Below are 19,653 nucleotides of genomic sequence, written 5' to 3' on the forward strand. Positions count from 1 at the left end.
GTGAAACTGCAAAATAAATCTTCTCTGTGTGATTTCTAATTTCCTTGGAATTCACTTCTGGCTTTCTTTTGAAATGACATCTAGTTCCGTTTTTGCTTTACTACTTTCTGAGCTAGTTCTGAAGAACAGTCTTGGAACTTTGGCTGTAGGAGGATCAGAGCTCAAATATATTAATTAAAGTGACAAAAGCTGACATAAGTTTTTAAAAGCTAATCTAAAACTTCATAGCTTTTGTTAGTTATTGTGGAATCTGTTTGCTGATTAGCTGTCTTCTTGAGAACAAATTTGTTTTCGTTATCTTATTGTTAATTTTTTTAAAAGTTACTTTTTGAAGACAGTATAAGACCTGACTTTTAGAGGTGCTGACTAAGGACCTTCAGCTCCCGTTAACTTCAATTGGAGTTGTTTATGCTCAGCACTTCTTAAAAGTAGGTCCAAACTTCTTCACAGTCATAGATGGGAGTAGTGTTTGGCAGAACCCCTGTATCAGCTAGGGAGCAGAAAGATTTTTGTAATGGATTTCATAAGATGTCTTATGAATGCTGACATGCTTGCATTTAAAGAATTCTTGTGCCACCTTGAAGAGGTACTATCAACTTTAAACTCATGTTTTAAACCTCATTAGATTTCAGGTATTTTCAAATATGACACTGGCCCCTGAATCCTCTTCCAATTTTTATGGTTTTACAATCACGTTTTCGTTTTTTAAATCTTTCCCTCTTTCTGATGCTGCATGAAAGACCTACAGAAACATGAGAGGCTGTATGTACAAGAGAAACCACTTAACTGACAAAATGCACGAAGTTTTTAAAACAGAGACAATTTTTATTTAGTCTCTGGTTCATAATAATTGTTTGCAGCAATAGTAGGTAAAATATTTTCAGATAGAAGTGTGTGTTTTGTTTGTTTGTTTTTTTTAAAGCTGATTTTGTACCTTAAGTGAGAGAGAAAAGTCTCTGCACTTGTATGGCACAGTGGTAGACAGTTGTGGAGTTCAGTTTCAACAGGAGTTTTAAACCATTATTTTGTAAAAATCGCATTGAAGTAGCAAAAAGAGCACTATATGAATTTTTCATGGATTGATGAAATTGAATTGATTAAAAAAACCCAAAGTCTAAAAATCACCAGTTTTTTCAATTTTTCACACTTATCTCACTTTTTCTTGTAAAAGGTTAACAAAGAAATATAAAACACTTATTACTGATATTATTCTACTGTGTAGTAAATAGTTTGTGTAACACACTGGCAAAGTACATCAAGTTTTCCAATGGCTGGTGTAGGAAGGGACTAGCAGTTACTCCTGATGCTGAAGTGGTAGTGGCTTCTCGAACCCTGCTGCTGATCTCTGTAGGGGGTTGATACAGTTAAAATAAATTCTGTACTGAAAAGCTATGATCTGTAAATTATGTCTTAGTCAACAAAATACACATTTTTGTTGCACATCAGAAATTATACAAATACACCTATCAGGAATCTGTCATGTTTTTTGCTTGTATGATGCTATGGTCAGTTTGTATATTAGGCATCCTTCTCTGTAGCGAGCGCACAGAAGATGTGAGTCTGTGACAACTCTCATTTTGAGGGCCTGGCTCATCAGTACAACCTCTTTAGATACTTCTAACTCTGGCCGTCATTGGTTCAGTCCCTGATGTTGGACAAGATGGTGGCTGTTGCACAGGTGTCCAACATGGGTATGTTTGTATGCTTCATACTGTCAAGGTTGGCGGGGCTTAGAGAAATGGGAAGCTCAATAGGCAGACCTGCTGGTGTAATGCAGGCACATGCACACTGTTGCTGCAGCCACTTTTCTGTGTTCAATTTCCAGAGGGTCATGAGAAGCTACAGAATGTTTTGGGAAGTGAGCGATAACATAGACTCCTTTGCAAAGGTTCCCTCCAACTCACAGTTATGTTGTAGCTTTTAAACATGAAGAGTTTGTACTTGTTACCAAAAAAGCAATAAATAACCCAGTTTAATCAAACTTTACACTCTGAGACAAAACCTTAAGTGCTCAGCTGTGTTAAGGACCCATAATTCCTTCCTGTCACAGGGTAGCTGGCCTCTTTAAGGGGAGTCAGGGCCCAGTCTACCCACGACTGCTGCCTTTTTTTAGCAAACAACTCCATCTAGCAGTTAATTAACGAGTACCTGGACCTGATAAAATGCTATGAGAGCTCAGTTAGAAGGCTTGCCCTTAGAGAGGGGGGCACCCTGAGACTCTAGCAGCGGAAGAATGAAAGAGGCCTGTTAACCCCTCCAAGCTGATAGCTTCTCCTCCTTTACTCACTCATTTCACCTGATTGAGGAACTGCAGCTGGCCTGAAACATAACCCAGCTTTGGGAGGAAGGTTGGGGACTCCTGAACTTGGGAGAGAATGCTTGTTGGCATGAGCCTCAGAGCCAGAAGGAAGGTTGGACTCAAGAGGCTAATGAAGAAAGGGTTTTCTTGTATTCTGTAAAAGGAGTCAATAAATGAGACCCCCACGAAGGAGGCATCTTGTTCTCAGTTCCCAGTGCTGAGTAAATCATTGCAAAATCAAAAGAGGGGAGCAGCTTTGCAATGCTCTGGTATACCTCAAGGGAGTGTGCTCGTGGGCATCAGCCTGTCTTGCTTCCCCAGGGCATGGAATGTCTGACAATCGATGTGCTGATTTGTGAATATTATTTTAAAAGCATATGGGGTCAATGTAAAGGTTTTGCACTAGAATGTGAAATATATGAAGCTGACGTATGTACTGCTTTTTGGTATCTGTTGGAGATGGAAAGGAAAGCCTTATGGCAGTGGTTCCCAAACTTGTTCCGCCTCTTGTACAGGGAAAGCCCCTGGCGGGCAAGGCCGATTTGTTTACCTGCCGCGTCCGCAGTTTCAGCGAATCGCAGCTCCTAGTGGCCACGGTTTGCTGCTCCAGGCTAATGGGAGCTGCTGAAAGCGGCGCGGGCCGAGGGACGTACTGGCCGCCGCTTCCAGTAGCTCCCATTGACCTGGAGCAGCGAACCGTGGCCATTAGGACCCTCGATTGGCCAAATCCATGGATGCGGCAGGTAAACAAACCAGCCTGGCCTGTCAGGGGCTTTCCCTGCACAAGCGGCGGAACAAGTTTTGGAATCAATGCCTTATGGTGTATTGTAGTGCATTATCAATTGCATTGGCAATATGAAGATAGAAAGGAATGCGTAAGTCTTTCCTCTTTTTAGTTTCATTCTCTTCAATTTTGGGTGGATAAAGTATGTCCTACTACTACTATTTTGTTCGCTAACTGCATTTTAAATTAAAAGAAACTGGCCCCTAACTAGAAGTATGTGAAAGGATGGATGTTGAGAAGAGAGAACTTATTATTTTGTTTGAAGCATGCTGGGCCTTTGAGCATTTATGCATCTAACTTCTGAGGCAATCTAGTGAATAGTTTATCTAAACTGAAATGATGGCCTTGATTAAATGAAATATACTCTTAAAATTTCCAGCAGCAGCTTACTTGTAACTGACACACACTTTATCAAGGTATCCAATGTTGTTAGTTACAGCATACAAAGGATTTTACGTACACACCTTCTCCCTTTGACTTGATCATATTCTACAAATATGAGCATAGATAGCATATATCTATGCAACATTCAAATGGAGAATTTGCAAAATTAGCAACCCAGTTTATTAGGCGTTACCAAATTCACATTCCATTTTGGTCAATTCCACGGTCACAGGATTTTAAAAACCATAAATTTCATGACTTCAGCTACTTAAATGTGAAATTTCATTGTGTTGTAATTTTAGGGGTCCTGACCCAAAAAGGAGTTGTAGGGGAGGTTGCGGTACTGCTACCCTTACTTCTGCACTGCTGTTGGCAGCGGCACTGCCTTCAGAGATGTGCAGATGGACAGTGGTGGCTGCTAACAGGGAGCCCAGCTCTGAAGGCAGAGTCGCCGTCAGCAACACCTCAGAAATAAGAGTGGCATGGTATGGTATTGCCATCTTTACTTCTGTACTGCTGCGGGTGGGGTGCTACATTAAGAGCTGGGCACTCAGCCAACAGCCATCACTCTCTGGCCACCCAGCTCTGAAGGCAGCACAAAAGTAAGGGTAGTAATACTGTGACTCTCCTAAAATAACCTTGTGACACCCCCCACCCTCCCCGCAACTCTTTTTTCGGTCAGGAACCCCAGTCTGAGAACGCTGGTTTCCCCTGTGAAATCTGTGTAGTATACGGTAAAAGCACACAAAAGAACAGATTTCACGGGGAGAACGAGATTTCCCAGTCCATGATGTTTTTTTCATGGCCATGAATTTGGTAGGGCCCTATTTATTAGCCACCTTTTAGTATCATTTTCTCATTTTCCTGTTTGTCCTATTGTGTTCTCTCACTTGATTCATCCCTCATTTTAGTTTTCTTAATCTTTTAAACATGTTTAAATATGCCTTCCCAGAAGTGTTACCCAGTTGACAATGTGATCACACGTAAAATATGCCATTTTTGTATGACCATTGCTTGTGCTATTTGTCATCTTCTGCTTCTGTTAAATAATATAGTAAAAATATAAATAAAAATGGCATCCCAGACAACACTGATCAGTGGAAATATAATGGAAACTGTGGTGCTCAAGGGACAGTAGTCTAATCAATATCACAAGATCTTTCCAAAGCAAAACAATTTGAAGTATATAAACACTGAGATTTTTTCCCCCCACAACTCAAGTGAATACCAATAATAGCAGGGGAAAATGCAAACGTTTTGAAAAAATTATGCGAGGAAGCAGTGAAATTTGAAATTGTATGGGAACACTTTTGTCAGCCATTGCATAAAAATGTTTGTGAATTTTTAGCGATAATCTGATGCATCTACGTCATATAAAAGGAAACGTTTATACTAGAGAGTTTTTGCAAGTTTGAATGGAGTTTTAGTTGCCACAAGTGACCAAGATTTTAAGTCAGCACAGCAGATACATTTTGAAGGACAACCTATGGCATTTTACAGGAATGTCAAATTATGACAAATATAGTACATGCATTTTGTTTTCGGTTTATACAACAAATTTTATCTAGGTTTGCTCACACAACTTTAAAAAGAGAAAAATAATACAATTTCAATTAAAAATTGGGGCTTTCAAGCGATTAAAAAAATAACCGTGTGATTAATTGCGCTGTTAATAATTGAATACCATTGATTTAAATATTTTTGGATATTTTCTACATTTTCAAATATATTGATTTCAATTACAACACGGAATACAGAGTGCAAAATGCTCATTTATTTTTTATTACAAATATTTGCACTGTAAAAAACCAAAAAAAATAGAATTTTTCAGTTAACCTAATACAAGTAATGTAGTGCAATCTCTTTATCATGAAAGTTGAACTTACAAATGCAGAATTATGTAATTAAAATAACTGCATTCAAAAATATAACAATATAGAACTTTAGAGCCTACGAGTCCACTCAGTCCTACTTCAGCCAATCACTCCGAGAAACCAGTTTGCAGGAGATAATACTGCCCACTTCTTGTTTACAGTAGCATCTGAAAGTGACAACAGGCGTTCACATGGCACGGTTGTAGCTGGCGTCGCAAGATATTTGTGCTAGATGTGCTAAAGATTCATACCTCCCTTTATGCTTCGACCTCCATTCCAGAGGACATGCATCTATGCTGATGACACTCAATCTGCTCAATAACAATCCAAAGAAGAGCAGACTGATGTATTCTCATTTTCATCATCTGAGTCAGCACTAGCAGAAGGTTGATTTTTCTTTTTTTGTTGGTTTGGGTTCTGTAGTTTCTGCAGCAGAGTGTTGTTCTTTTCAGACATCTGGAAACATGCGCCACCTCATCTCTCTCAGATTTTGGAAGGCACTTCAGATTCTTAAACTTTGGGTCCAGTCCTTTAGAAATGTCACATTTGGTACTTTCTTTGCCTTTTGTCAAATCTGCTGTGAAAGTGTTCTTAAAATGAACATCATATGCTGGATCATCATCTGAGACTGCTATATCATGGAAATATATGGCGGAATGCGGGTAAAACAGAGCAGGAGACGTCCTATCCTCACCCCAGGGAGTTCAGTCAGAAATTTAATTAATGCATTATTTTTTAAACGAGCATCATCAGCATGGAAGCATGTCCTCTGGAATGGTGGCCGAAGCATGAAGGGACATACGAATGCTTAGTATATCTGGCAAGTAAATACCTTGCAACGCCAGATAGAAAAGTGCCATGCGAATACCTGTTCTCATTTTTAGGTGACATTGTAAATAAGAAGCAGTCAGCAGTATCTCCTGTAAATGTAAACTTGTTTGTCTTTGCAATTAGCTGAATAAGAAGTAGGACTGAGTGAACTTGTAGGCTCTGAAGTTTTACATTGTTTGTTTTTGAGTGCAGTTACGTAACAAAAAAATTCTGTATTTGTAAGTTTCACTTTCCCAACAGAGATTGCACTACTGTACTTGTATGAGGTGAATTAAAAACACTGTTTTATCATTTTTACAATGCAAATATTGTAATAAAAATATATACTTTGATTTCAATTACAAGACAGAATACAATATATATGAAAATGTAGAAAAACATCCAAAATATTTAGTAAGTTTCAATTGGTATTCTATTGTTTAACAGTGTGATTAAAACTGTGGTTAATTGCTATTAATATTTTTAGTTAATCGCATGAGTTAACTGCGATTAATCGACAGCCCTAATAAAAATTTAGCGACACCGAAGACACTTCCCACAAATGTCAGATCCAGCCGCTGGAGGTGAAACACGTTCTAGAAGCAAGCATTTCTGGTTATTGCTGTGGTAATTGGAGGCAGCTGAAAATTTGGGGAGCATTCTCCAGACACAACTGACAGAAGATCTCCTGGAACATGAGATTAACAAATGGTGATATAGCTGCTCTAAAAGTATCTCTCATTTCTTTTACCCAAACAGCCAATGTCTTATCTAGATAGAGCTCAGCCAGTTTGTTCCTTTTCAGGACTCAATCTCTGCCAGATACTGGGAAAACCAAGTGACTGTACAATCTGGGTTTAGTGAGATGGAGATTTAGAGCTGTGTGGCGTAAGCATAGAAGTATTTCTCTCCAGTGTCCTTCCATACTTCTTGAACAAAACGGGTTAGGATGAAACACCGTAATTCTGTACATGAGATTACTACAGGTAGATAATTTCTACTCTGTCCTCTTGGAGGGAAGTATATCAAGTCATTTAACTCTGATTCCATTTCCTGCCACACATTGCAGACATGTTAACAGTTCATGGTCCGTAATATCAAAGGAAGCTGATTGCAGGTTTTTTAAAAAAAGATCTAAGGTGGTGGATCTTTATTCAACTCCTGGAGATTAACCAAGGAGACTGTTACAGTCTCCATAGCATTCCCAGGCCTCAAACTAATGCAGAAGGAAATCTGAATACTCTGGTATTACTAGAATTGCGTTACTGTACTCTTACTGATCCTTTTTTTTTTTTTTTTTTGAATAAAGAGACAGTTTGCATAAGGAGCTGGTTTTTCGAGCAGGATCGTTCATTTGAGAGATTCTGCTACCCTCTCATCCTCATGCAGGGATTGGTAATATTCAGCAATAATGAACACAGTGTCTCCCTGCTTGATTTTTCTCAATAAGGAAGAACATGAGTCTTCCATCTTTTTATTCTGTGTTTGTGTTGTGCCTAGCACATGGGATTCTGGCCCATGACTAGGGCTCCTAGGTACTACAGTAGTACAAATAATAAATTATAAATCTTAACTTACGGCAAAAGCTCAGATAAGGGTTCTGTATTTGTCCTCCTTCCCAGGTAGAAACTTGATATCTTTCTGAATTTCTGTGTAACCATTTTGCCTCAGGCTGTGCTGGGAAGAGAGAGAGTAAAGATGAGATGTTTTCACAAGTAAAAGTGCAGTATTAATGGAATAATATACTATAATCCATTTGAAGATAAACATATACTGTAAGATATTTTAAGTTATACGGAAAAATATAAATAGATATTAACAAATCACTCTCAAAAAAATCTGACACAAATATAAAATTTTAAAGGTAACAATTGAGAAAATGAAAGGCAGCAAACTTGCAGAGAGCAGGACTAAGAACAAGGAGAGAACAAAGGTATTGTTTGTGGATGCAGGATACGGAACTAGAAGTTCAACCAGAAAATACCTTCCAACTTAATTTAGTTTGTGATCATCAGTATTTCATTGATTCTTCTCATTTTTAATTCCAAACACCGCTATGAAAAGTACTTCCGGGGGGAATTCTGTGCCACTGGGTGCATGCAGAATTCATGTCTCCTGCAGATATTTTTTTTCTCCGCAGAAAATACATTCTGCTGGAGAAGTACTGCAGTTATGCCTTTTGTCCACCAGGGGTTGCTGTGGTGCAGGAACAGAGGATAGCTGCTCACCAGCCATAACAGCCAGTAGGAAGAGATCAGAGGCTGTGTTCCTCACTGTATGCTGTCCACGGGACTAGGTGAGGAGGCACATATAGTGGGGGGACAGACAGAGCATGGCACACAGGACTGCTAGGGTAGTCACAGACTGGGTTTCAGAAGGGCTAGTTGGGGGAGACAAACCGGAGTGGGGGTGCAGAGCCACATGGGGACGAGGTTGGGAGTGCAGGGCCACATGAGGACAGGGTTGGGAATGCATATGCCTGACTGAATGGGAGAGGTTAGGGTAGGGGTTCTCAAACTGGGGGTCGGGACCCCTCGGGGATCACGAGGTTATTACATAGGGGTTTACAAGCTGTCAGCCTCCACTCCAAACTCTGCTTTGCCTCCAGCATTTATAATGGTGTTAAATATACAAAAAAGTGTTTTTTATTTATAAGGGGAGTCGCACTCAGGGGCTTGCTGTGTGAAAGGGGTCACCAATACAATAGTTTTGAGAACGATTGGGTTAAGGTTTAGTAGCTTCCTAACAATCCCTCCCCCACATCCTTCCAAAAAACCCTTTTCCATGCTTCTCCCACCCATACCCAACAACCCTTCAGGTTCACTCCCAGGCTTCTTCTCAGCAATTACTTCCCTCTCCCTCAGCTCCTCCATTACCTCCGACTTCCCCAAGCCTTTGCAGTGCTTCTTAGAGGTGCTGGGAATTCATTTCTGTATTGTAGTTTAAATGAATTATTGCTCAAAGTTCTGTATTAGTATACCTGTTAAGGAATCTGTTTGTGGAAAAAAAACATTTCCTGAATCTTTTTCATGGTGTGTCTGTTTAGTTACAGACATACTTGTGACAGGTATTTTGAAATAGACCACTATCTTGACATAACACCACCTGATATAACACAAATTTGGATATAATGCAGTAAAGCAGTGCTCGGGGTGGCGCATTCCAATAGATCAAAGCAAGTTCAATATAACACAGTTTCACCTATAATGCAGTAAGATATTTTGGCTCCAAAGGACAGCATTATATCGAGGTAGAGGTGTAAATTACCAAAATAATTGAAACTGGTGTGATTATATAGTTGTTTTGACCTATAAAATTTATGTGCAGAATTTTTATTTTTTTGGCACAGAATTCTCTCAGAAGTAGAAAAGATACAGTATCACCAGATAGTGTTTTTTTGTTTTGTTTTGGGTTTTTTTGGAAGATAGCACAATTAAAGTGGACTTTAATATAACACAGAGGCTAATTTCAGACCTTACTTGTATGTTGTGCTCTATGCTATATAGAAAACAGACCCATTGGTAAAGCATGTCAAGTGCCCTGATAGTGCTTCATGCTGCATCATTGAAATCAGTAGAAGATTTGCCTTGACTTCAATAGAAGCAGGCTGTTCGCAAGTGGTCATGTAGATCAGACACTCCTTTACAGTAAGCGGTAAGAGTCTGTGCTAAGGATCTGAAGTAAGGGGAATTGATTTAAATGACAAATTTTAATCACTACTTAAATAATCATTTTAAATTTTGTTTTGCATTTGCACTTTTTAGTTATATTCCTAAAAAAGGGTTGAGTTTATTTGGTGGGTAACCACTGAAACATATTGATTTGCAACTTAATACAGCCTTTACACTAAACTTGGTTCAACTACTTGCTATCCAGGAGGTTACACTATATCAATACACATTTATTTAAGCAGTTACATTGCTTAACATACATTTATTCAGATTCTTAATTTTTACATGTTTGTATTTTGTTAGAAAATGGTGAATGATGCATTTCTCTGTTAGATTTTTTTTTTTACTTCTGATTTATGTCATCGTCTATTTGGATGAAATTTGTGGTCTATTTGGATGAAATTTGGAATTCAATTAAAAATGTACAAAAACATAACCTTTTAAATCAGTTAAATAAAACTACTTTAAATGTAATGGATGGGGAAGGGGGGAATTTATCAAACCATGTGTGGTGCTAAGCAAGTCCTAAAATCAAACTTATCATAGATGTTCACTAACTGTGTGTTTCTCATTTTCAAATGCCTGATTTGAGACCTGGGGCCTAATCTGCAGAAGGTCTTAACACTCAAAGCAGCAATGGAGGTCAATGGGAGCTATGCTTTGAACATAGAAAGTGCTACAGAATGCTAAGTACTCTGAAAAATCAGAGCGTAGGCATCTCAAATTGGGCACTCAAAACATGTGGGCATCTTCAAACTTTAATCTTAACTTCCTTCACCATAAAATCATGTTTATTACACCCATTGCATATACACAGATTCTACAATGCAGCTTTTATAACGTCTATGATGCTTTAACTTTCTGTACCATTTTCTTTTATGCTATATTTTGAAAAGTGTTTATAAGCATTGGTTATTGTGATTTGTATAAAATATTTTATGGACATCTGTAGCTTCAAGTTGTAAATATATTGTAAATGGCAGGTTGTAAATCTGAGGTCCGTTTTGGCCAAAAGGCAAACAAAACAACAGGGGCCTTATCGAAAACAGGACACAACTCTTGTACATGACACCAGTTATCAAGCTTTGCCTTTTGGAAGAGACAGAAAAAGCTCAAGATACTTGTATTAGAAAGAGTCCTTACTTGAACAGAATGTAAAAATGTTCTTTTTGTGAGCAAAGAGGACTGTGAGGTTTGTTTATTTAGCCTGGAAGCTCCTTGGAGCAGGAACTGTCTACTTGCAGCGTTTTTCTGTATACGTCTTAAGGTTAAACTGTGCATTGTCTCCCTGGAACTTTCCCTAGAGACCCTTCTTCCCAGCAGGTTTCCCCACTGCCTTGCCTCCCCTCCCCAGGGGCTCTGACAGCTTCTCTCAGGGGACCTCCCTGCTTCTTGTAGGCCTCAGGCTTCTCTCAGAGTGTCAAACTTCCTATTTCCGAACAAGCACATAGAGAAACGCTACCCAGAGGCCAATTACAAGTCCATCTTATTGAAGCTAATACCATAGATCTGGCACATTCTGGAATCCAGCCAGGGCATGGCATTGCTTTAGGGGCAGTGACAGATGGGCTGTTGTTGGATAGAGGGCAGACACCCATTCATATCCTCCTGGACCTCTCTGCAGCATTCAACGTTCCATTAGTACAGAATGCTGCAGTGCATTTCCCCAGCAAGCCCATCACAGGTGTCCTCTGTTTTCTGCACTCGCTTGCCCTACAACAGGAGTGGGCAAACTTTTTGGCCTGAGGGCCACATCGGAGAATAGAAATTGTATGGTGGGCCATGAATGCTCACAAAATTGTGGTTGGGGTACAGGAGGGGGTGAGGGCTCTTGTTGGGGGTGCGGACTCTGGGGTGGGGCTGGGGATGAGAGGTTTGGGGTGCAAGAAAGTGCTCTGGGCTGGGACCAAGGGGTTTGGAGAGCAGAAGGGAAATCAAGGCTGGGGCAGGGACATAGGGAGAGGCTCAGGGATGCAGGCTCCAATCAGCGCTTACTTCAAGCGGCTCCCAGAAGCAGTGGCATGTCCCTTCTATGACTCCTCCGTGGAGGTGTGGCCAGGCAGCTCTGCACGCTGCCCAACCACAGTCACTGCCCCTGCAACTCCCATTGGAGCCCAGAGGGGGCCAATGAAGGGCATAGGAGCTGGAGCAGTGAGGAAATGGCATAAGTATTGTCAGGTAACTGATTGATTCCCTAGTTAATATAAATACTGTGTACTCAAATGGCTTCTTGCATTAGTAACGAGTTATAACAAAATCATTGGGCTCCATATTGGTACAGTAAACACCGTATCATTTACATAGCAGTGATACTGGGAAGTTCTTGGGTTAGCTGCTTACATTTAAATGAAAAAAACACTTGCAAATATATATCTCAAAAGAGATTTATGCTATCTTTAATCATCTAAGGAGTTACAAGATTTGGACCATTGAGAGAAAATGAGTTAGCAGAAGTAAATAACATCTTCTGTAAAACATTTTTCAACCATCAATGTTTTTCTTAAAGTTTGAAGGCCTTAGAGTGCATTATAGGAGAAATTATTTTCAATAAGAATTGTGTAGGGGTTTAATTGAGGTTTTCATCTATGAAGGAGGAGGGGGTGGGCAGAAAGCCCATTTTTATGGCTTAGTTTTATAACTCTGACACAACGTATTATTAGTAATGATTAGTATAGTAGTGTCTAAGGATCAGCCGAGTATGGGGCCTCAGAGTACTAGGCACAGTACAAACCAGACTGGTAGACAGTCCCTGCCTACTAGTAGGGATCCCCTGCCTCATTCATTACGCACCTTTTGATTTCTCCAAGAGATGAAGCAGTGATCCTTCAAACAGTCTCCTTTACTACAGAACCATGACTCATCTCTAGTGCAGAGCCATCCTTTGCACCCAATAACGCAGGGGTCATATGGAAAAACGAGTAGGTATATTTAAAGTCTCCATCATAATGCATAATAAGGGGATGCAAATTAAGATTGCACAGACAATGTTAATTCTAGCATTTCCTAACCTCTGAGTGCTTGACTTTGCAATCTTAATTATGTTCTTTTAACACAGTTATTTTTTGTATAATTTCTTAGATTTGTAAAAAGGCAAATAAAAAAACCCAAACAAATCCCATCAAGTGGCTTCGTATTGACACTCACATAATTCCTCAGTAGGTGGGACCTTTAAATGTGTTGCACAGACATCTGCCACTTAAGCTAATGGAATAAAAGATAACAATAAATAGTAGATGGTCGTCCTTTGTGAACTAACACCAGAGAACAATGAGACTTTTTGTCAGTGAGTAGTACACACACTTGCTGACATCAGAGAAGTGGTGAGATCTTGGGTTGCATTCCAGGCTCTGCAGGGGAGTATATTCTAGAGAGCACACTCTTCTGCCTGTTCCCTCGCCAAGGTTGATGCCTTCTGCTCTGTCTCTTCCAACTTGTCCCTGCCTTGCTTCTGGTCCGTATCCCAGTCTCCACTCCTCAGGCTTCTTATATCAGTGCCAATCTCCTTGTCTTTCCAGTCCTAGCTGCCTGCTCCGGCTTCCTTTCCGAGAATGGTTCCTGCCATTCCCAGTCTCTTTGCCCAAGCAGTCCCAGTGCCCTCTCACCTTGACTGCTTGTCCACTGAGTCCCAATTCCTCACCTCTTGGCTGCTTGTCTGATCTGTCTCTCCCCTCTGACCTAGCCCTCAGCCCCATCTTCCTTCCCTGCCTCCCACAGGCTCCCTTTCACAGTTTTTCTCTCCAGTCCATTCCAGTCTCACTGTCCTACACAGAGGTGTAGGTCTTGAGATCCAGCGGTCAGAGAAGGAGTCTGTCCTAGTGGTTGGGGCACAATCAGAGGGCAGAACTGGAGGAGTGGTCAAGAGACAAGTCAGTGGTTGGAGCCAGGAGTTAGGAATCAGGAGTTCAGAGGTAGGCATGGACTAGGGCTGTGGTGGAGCAAGGGCTTGTATGCTAGCTATTATATCCTACTAAGCCAGCCAGCCGTATCAAATAATATGTTTCTCTTTCTGAATTAATCCAGTTCATATACGATTCTTATATTTTTATCAGTTTTAATTCCTATGAAATTAGGATGTGTTGAGGCATATGGTATGTGTTTCCTAATAATTATACATAGAATAAGTTTTGCTGAAATGCAAGAAGCCTGCCAGCTTGTATCCGGTAAGATCCACTAAACAGCTAAAAGTATAATAAGTTAAGAGTAAGTCAGCATAAAAGCTGGCAACCTTAGATAGAAATGGTCCCTAAACTTTGGGGAACCAAAGGGAGGAACTACACACAACACTGAACAGATTTATCCGGCATTTGCAACTGGTTGGTAACCGCAGGGAGTTGCCAAGAAAGTCTAGGTTGGCAGTTTTGGGAGTAAAACAATCCTTATTAATATGTAGAAAGTAAGTGTTATAATCCACTAACCTATAGGATAAGGGTACGTATACATTTTGGAAATAAGATTTGGGTATAGTAGGTTGGCCCTGAATTACATAGCATCAGGATCCTATAACACATCATGTAAGGATATCTTAGGAAGCTTTCTTTTCTTTGTTCTCCTATAATCTGTAGACTACCTTTTTTTATCCACCTATCATTCTGTCTTCTATCATGCTATCAGCTCAGCTTGTGCAGTATAGTATAACTACTGAACATTCCTAACTATTGGGGAAGCCAGAACTATCGGGTATGCCAGGAGTAAGGCTGGTCCTTCACCTCCTATTACCGGTCCTCAAGGAAGGGTGTGAGTATGTTAGGTTAAGGTACTTTCAAGAGAAATGTTACCACCAGGAATGCTGGAATTCTTTTACTATTTTGCTGTCATAAGTTTCATAGCATTTATTATTCTTTTGTTAATCTCAATAAAGTTTTTATCAATTTGATATTGTCCTCAGTGTACGCGTTCTTGCCAAGCACCCCGAGAGTCCTTTCCTGCTATAGAACTCTCTGAGTTCTTGGACCCTGTAGTCTGAATTGAACAAGAACATATAAATCTTCTGGTCAGATGTGATCAGTGGCGAGCCATAACATTTAACCCAAAAAATTCAGGTCAACAGACTGGACAGGAAGCAGGCCCGGCACACCTGCAGCTGTAGAATGCATTGAGCAGCCACTGTGCTGCAGTTGTTACAGTGCTTAAATGGTGATCTGTTAGCTCTTCTGACCAATCTTGGAGCACAGTCATTTATTGGTCCCAGTGACCTCACTGGGTTTCTAGGCAACTAAGCAGCTGAGTTCCTGACACTTACTAGCAATTTGTCCCAATATGTTCTTTTCCCTTTAAGTGTTGTTCCATGCCTGGGTGGAGCCAGGCATTGGAATTGAGGAGAGGGAGCCTGTATCTCTTGTGCTCTCAAAGGGTATGTCTACAACACAGTTTAAGACTGGGTGTGAGCCCAGGCTCAAGCCAAAACCCTGTGGTGTCCACAATACAATTGTACTAACCTAGGGCTCAAACTCAGCATCCCAGGATCCTGCAGGGTCTGAGACCCATGTAAAACTGGGACCTAGGGTTTCCTGTATACACTCAGCCATGGCTTGCCTCAGGTCCCAGGAGTTCTCCAAATATGTCCACAGTTCCTGGCAGCAAAGTAGCAGAGCTGCAGGCAGCTAGTGCAGCTGGTTGGAAGTGCCATTAGTGTTTGGTCGAGCCCATTCCCCCTTCCTGCTCCTTCTGCAGCAGCAGCCCCTGCTCCTCCTCGCTGCTGAGTGGCATTTGCCCAGAACAAGCAGCAAAATAGCCAGATGGGAGGCAGCTCCTGGCTGCTGGGGTGTTGGGGGTTATCCCTCCCTGGGCAGGGCTGAGCCAAGAACTCAGGTGCTCCTTATGGGTACCTGAGTCCCATCAATAGCACCGCTGTAGTTAGGAAGCGGGGGGCAGTAGAGTTTTCCCACAGTGCACCATGTTCCTAGGGCTAGAGTGTCAACATGAGGGTGGTGCTAGGCACTCTGGGATACAGTTACTTTGACTTGTGTCTGTGCACTGCAGTGTGAATGCCAGAACCCTAGGTTTGAGCATAGGTCAGAAAATTCTTATTCTAGGCTTAAAATGCAGTAAAGATGCTTAGGTCCAGATTTCCATGAAATAGGTGAGCTGACTTGAGTCCCACTAACCTTTGGCTTACATTGGGTAGACATAGCTGAAGGGACTAGCAGCCAGGATACATTGAGGAAGAAGCCGTCTGATTTGAATATGGAGGGGATGAGCCAGACTGGGGAAGAAATTACCTGGCCTGCTGGGACAAAGTTGGCTGGAGCGTGCTCCATCATTCTCTTCAGGTGGCATATATGCAATTCTGTCAGCGCACAGGAACTCTGAGGAAATGGAGCGTGTTCAATGATGGCAAAATTTTAGAGACTTTTCGATACTAAAATGCAAGTCTCTACTGAATAGGTGCAAACAAACTTTTTTCAAAGGCTTATTACTTACAAAATTTGGGTGGATTTTTAGTGTCAACAAAAGACATTCCTGATACAAAAGGCCACCCTATGCCAAATTGCAAGTCTCTGCTTCAAATCATGGGGGCACTAGAACTTTTGAAAGTCAAGGACACCGGATTTTTTTTCAGTTACAAAGCAATGTACTTTCCTCTATCCTTGTTTTCTGCTGTTTCTGAGCTGTTTTGGCTGAAACTTGAAAAAATTAGCCCTGAGGCAAACACATGGCATGGAAAATTTCAGCCCTAAAGTTTTGTTTGTCAGAGCTACAACTAAAACAAAGTCTTGTACTGGAAAATGTTGGGCATCCTTAATGTGGTGCTACCAACCGTGCCTATAATACTTCTATATCAAATTGTTTTATGTACTGTTAAGTGTTAAATTTAATACCTTACATTACTATTGGTGAAAGGGATTAAAATATCTTTTATCAAGTTTTTCTTTATTTTGTGGATTTGATAGCATTTATTGCCAGCCAGTTTTCTCTATTTGTGTGGGTCTTTCACATAGCAACAGAGAGATGAAAACATTTTAAAAAATAGGAACATGATTATAGTACCACAAAAATTGGAAGGAGACTCCAGATGTGTGTGTGTTTAAGTGGCTAGATTACAAGTGGATGGTGTGTCTAACCTTTCACTGAGTGGAGAGTAGAGCTAGTAGCTTGTTTGAGATAAATCTTTCTTTTTTTAAAAAAAGGGGATGGAGAAGTGGGCTGTAAGACACTGAGATGAGTGGCAGGACACACGCAGCACAATTAGTTGTAAAGAGGCTGATCTGTCCACTTCAGTTAGAACAGTGGTCCCCCAGACTGTGAGTGTCCCCCAATAGGGGGACACGGAGAATGCGATGGGGCCTAGGCCAGCCCCCACGGAGGCTGGGGAGGGAGCACCACCCAGCCCCACTTTGCCCCCAGTTCTGCTCTGGCCCTGCCACCAGCTGGAGCCCTGGATCCTGATCCTGCTCCCAACCTCAACCGCAGCCTGGCCTCAGCTCCACTCCTGGCCCCAGCCCCTGACAGCAGCTCCGTTCTCAGCCCCACTCCTAACCCCAGAGCCACCTGCAGCTGCAGACCAAGTCTCAGCTCCCTTACCCTTGTCCACCCTTCCCCCTCAGGGATAAGGGGAACATGACCCTGAAAATGTTGACGCCCACTTAGAATGTCTGGAACTTTCCCTGTTAGTTTAAAAAATTGCATTTTTGTTTTCTCGGTGATTTTTGGCAGAAGAAATTGCTCTTGGGAAATATTTTTGTTAGTTGAGTGTCTGCCAACAGCAGCAGTGAAATGTTAAGAATACTGTAAGGAAATTCACTACTACTGATTCTGCAGCTCCAGTGAGGGCTAATTGGTGTTCATTATGTCAAACGATGTTATCATTTTGGCATGGGCTTGTAGCAATACTTCTAGATTCACTGAGTGTGTCCAACCTAGTCTGTTGTTTTTAATAGTGAATTTGAGCACCAATTTATGGTGAGTTGTTGGCTACTGAAAAGTATTTGTTCTGTTACTGGGAACTGTGGGGAAGAATGAGTGGCTCAGGGGACTGGTAAGGGAAGACACACTATGACTTATTTACTGATTCTTACTTGTTCTTTCTGACTTATATAGGAAAAAATGCTGGTTTTACTCCTTTTCCTGGGGGAAAGCCACCCTCACATTTGGCACTCTTGATGGCAATTTCAGCAAAGAGGCTAAGGCATACACTGGAATATGGAGCCAACTACTTTCTTACAATTTGTTTTTGGTCAGGGTTGAAGCACCTTGGCAGGTGATATGAGGAAATCTGAACTATGGCTAAACAGAGGACTTCAATATTTTGTGCTGTCAATTAGATTAATTCACTAAATTAAAAACTGAAGGGAAATGAGGCTTGTATTTTCCATATTATTGTTTGTAAGAGTCTGGGGAATGAAGAAAAACCTATATAAAAATGGCTTAGCTGCCTAGCTCAATGTGAAAAATGACAAAGGCTGATCAAATCATCTAGACTGCATATGAGTAAGTAATGCACATGTTTAAGTGTTTGCAGGATCAGGCCCTTAGAAAACTGGCTAAAATGGTTTGATTCATTTGATGTGAAGACAATTTTCATCTGGTTTGCAACAGTATTTTTTTAATCAAAATCAAGCCTCCTAGTTACTGTTGCCATTTAAGTGTTATCTGATGGGAGTACCACGCTACTGCATGCTATTTGCGTGATTGTGGTGAAATGCAATTATATATTTTTTAAATGATGGAAAAGGAAGTTTGATTATGACTTATGTCATTAAATATATCTCAAGATTACTGTCAAAATTAGTTTTACAATAGGAAACGTGGGCCACCTTATGCTGTGATAAAGGACCGGCTCATGCATGGTGCTCAAAAATATTGTTTCTTTCCGAAAAGTTGCAATAATTAATGAGCTAAAAATGTGAAATATAAAATCATAGGCATGTAGGACTGAAAGTGACTCAATAGGTCATCTAGTCCAGTCCCTTACACTGAGGCAGGACTAAGTGTTATCGAGGCCTTCCTTGACAGGTGTTTGTCTAATCTGTTCTTAAAAGCCTCCAATGATGCAGATTCTAGAACCTCCCTAAGTAATTTGTTCCAGTGTTTAACAACACTTACAATTAGGAAGTTTTTCCTAATGTATAACCTAAATCTCCCTTGCTGCAATTTAAGTCCATTACTTCTTTTCCTATCCTCAGTTATTAAGGAGAACAATTTATAACACTACTCATAATGACAACCTTTTAAATATTTGAAGATTGTTATCTTGTTCTCCCTTCTCCATGTCCCCTTTTAGTCTTCTTGTTCCCAGACTAAACAAAACCAACTTTTTCAGTCTTTCCATCTAGGTCATGTTTACTAGACCTTTAATCATTTTTGTTGCTTTCCTTGGACTGTCCCCAATTTGTCCACATCTTTCCCAAAATGGTGCTCAGTACTGATTTCCCATTTTGTATTTGTGTAGTTGATTATTCCTTCCTAAATGTAGTAATTTTCATTTGTCCATGTTGAATTTCACCCTATTTATTACAGATCATTTCTCCAGTTTGTCCATATCATTTTGAATTCTAATTTTGTCTCCAATGCACTTGCAACCCCTCACAGCTTGGTATCATCCACAAACTTTATAAGTGTTCTCTTTTTTTCCATTATCCAAATCATTTATGAAGATATTGAATAGAACCGGACCCAGCACAGATCCGTGTGGGACCCCACTCGATATTCCCTTCTAGCTTGATTGTGAACCATTAATAACTACTTTTCAGAGTGTGGTTTTCCAACCAGTTGTGCATCCACAGTATAGTAGGTTCATAATCGCCAATGGCTCAGAGATCTCTTCAACCAGTTCTTTAAGTATTCTAAGGTGTATTTCATCAGGCCCTGTCAACCTGAGGATATCTTCTTTAA

General features: G+C 40.6%; 1 protein-coding gene and 1 long non-coding RNA gene across 4 annotated transcripts in view; one reads left to right on the plus strand and one right to left on the minus strand.

The window, feature by feature from the left end:
* ZC2HC1A (zinc finger C2HC-type containing 1A) overlaps positions 1-19,653 on the plus strand; it is a 66,854-nt gene that overhangs the window by 7,679 nt on the left and 39,522 nt on the right. The window lies entirely within an intron of this gene.
* Positions 4,608-19,653, minus strand: part of LOC116838185 (uncharacterized) — a 64,304-nt gene continuing 49,258 nt past the window's right edge. Inside the window, exons 2-3 of one of the 2 annotated variants that reach the window (XR_004376883.2) lie at positions 7,730-7,828; positions 4,608-6,839 (exon numbers count right to left, since the gene is read on the minus strand). This is a non-coding gene — a long non-coding RNA (uncharacterized LOC116838185). The remainder of the gene's footprint in view (positions 6,840-7,729; positions 7,829-19,653) is intronic. The other variant, XR_012655365.1, reaches the window with a different exon arrangement.

This window comes from Chelonoidis abingdonii, chromosome 2 (assembly GCF_003597395.2).
Source record: "Chelonoidis abingdonii isolate Lonesome George chromosome 2, CheloAbing_2.0, whole genome shotgun sequence".
NCBI classification, from domain to species: Eukaryota; Metazoa; Chordata; order Testudines; family Testudinidae; genus Chelonoidis; species Chelonoidis abingdonii.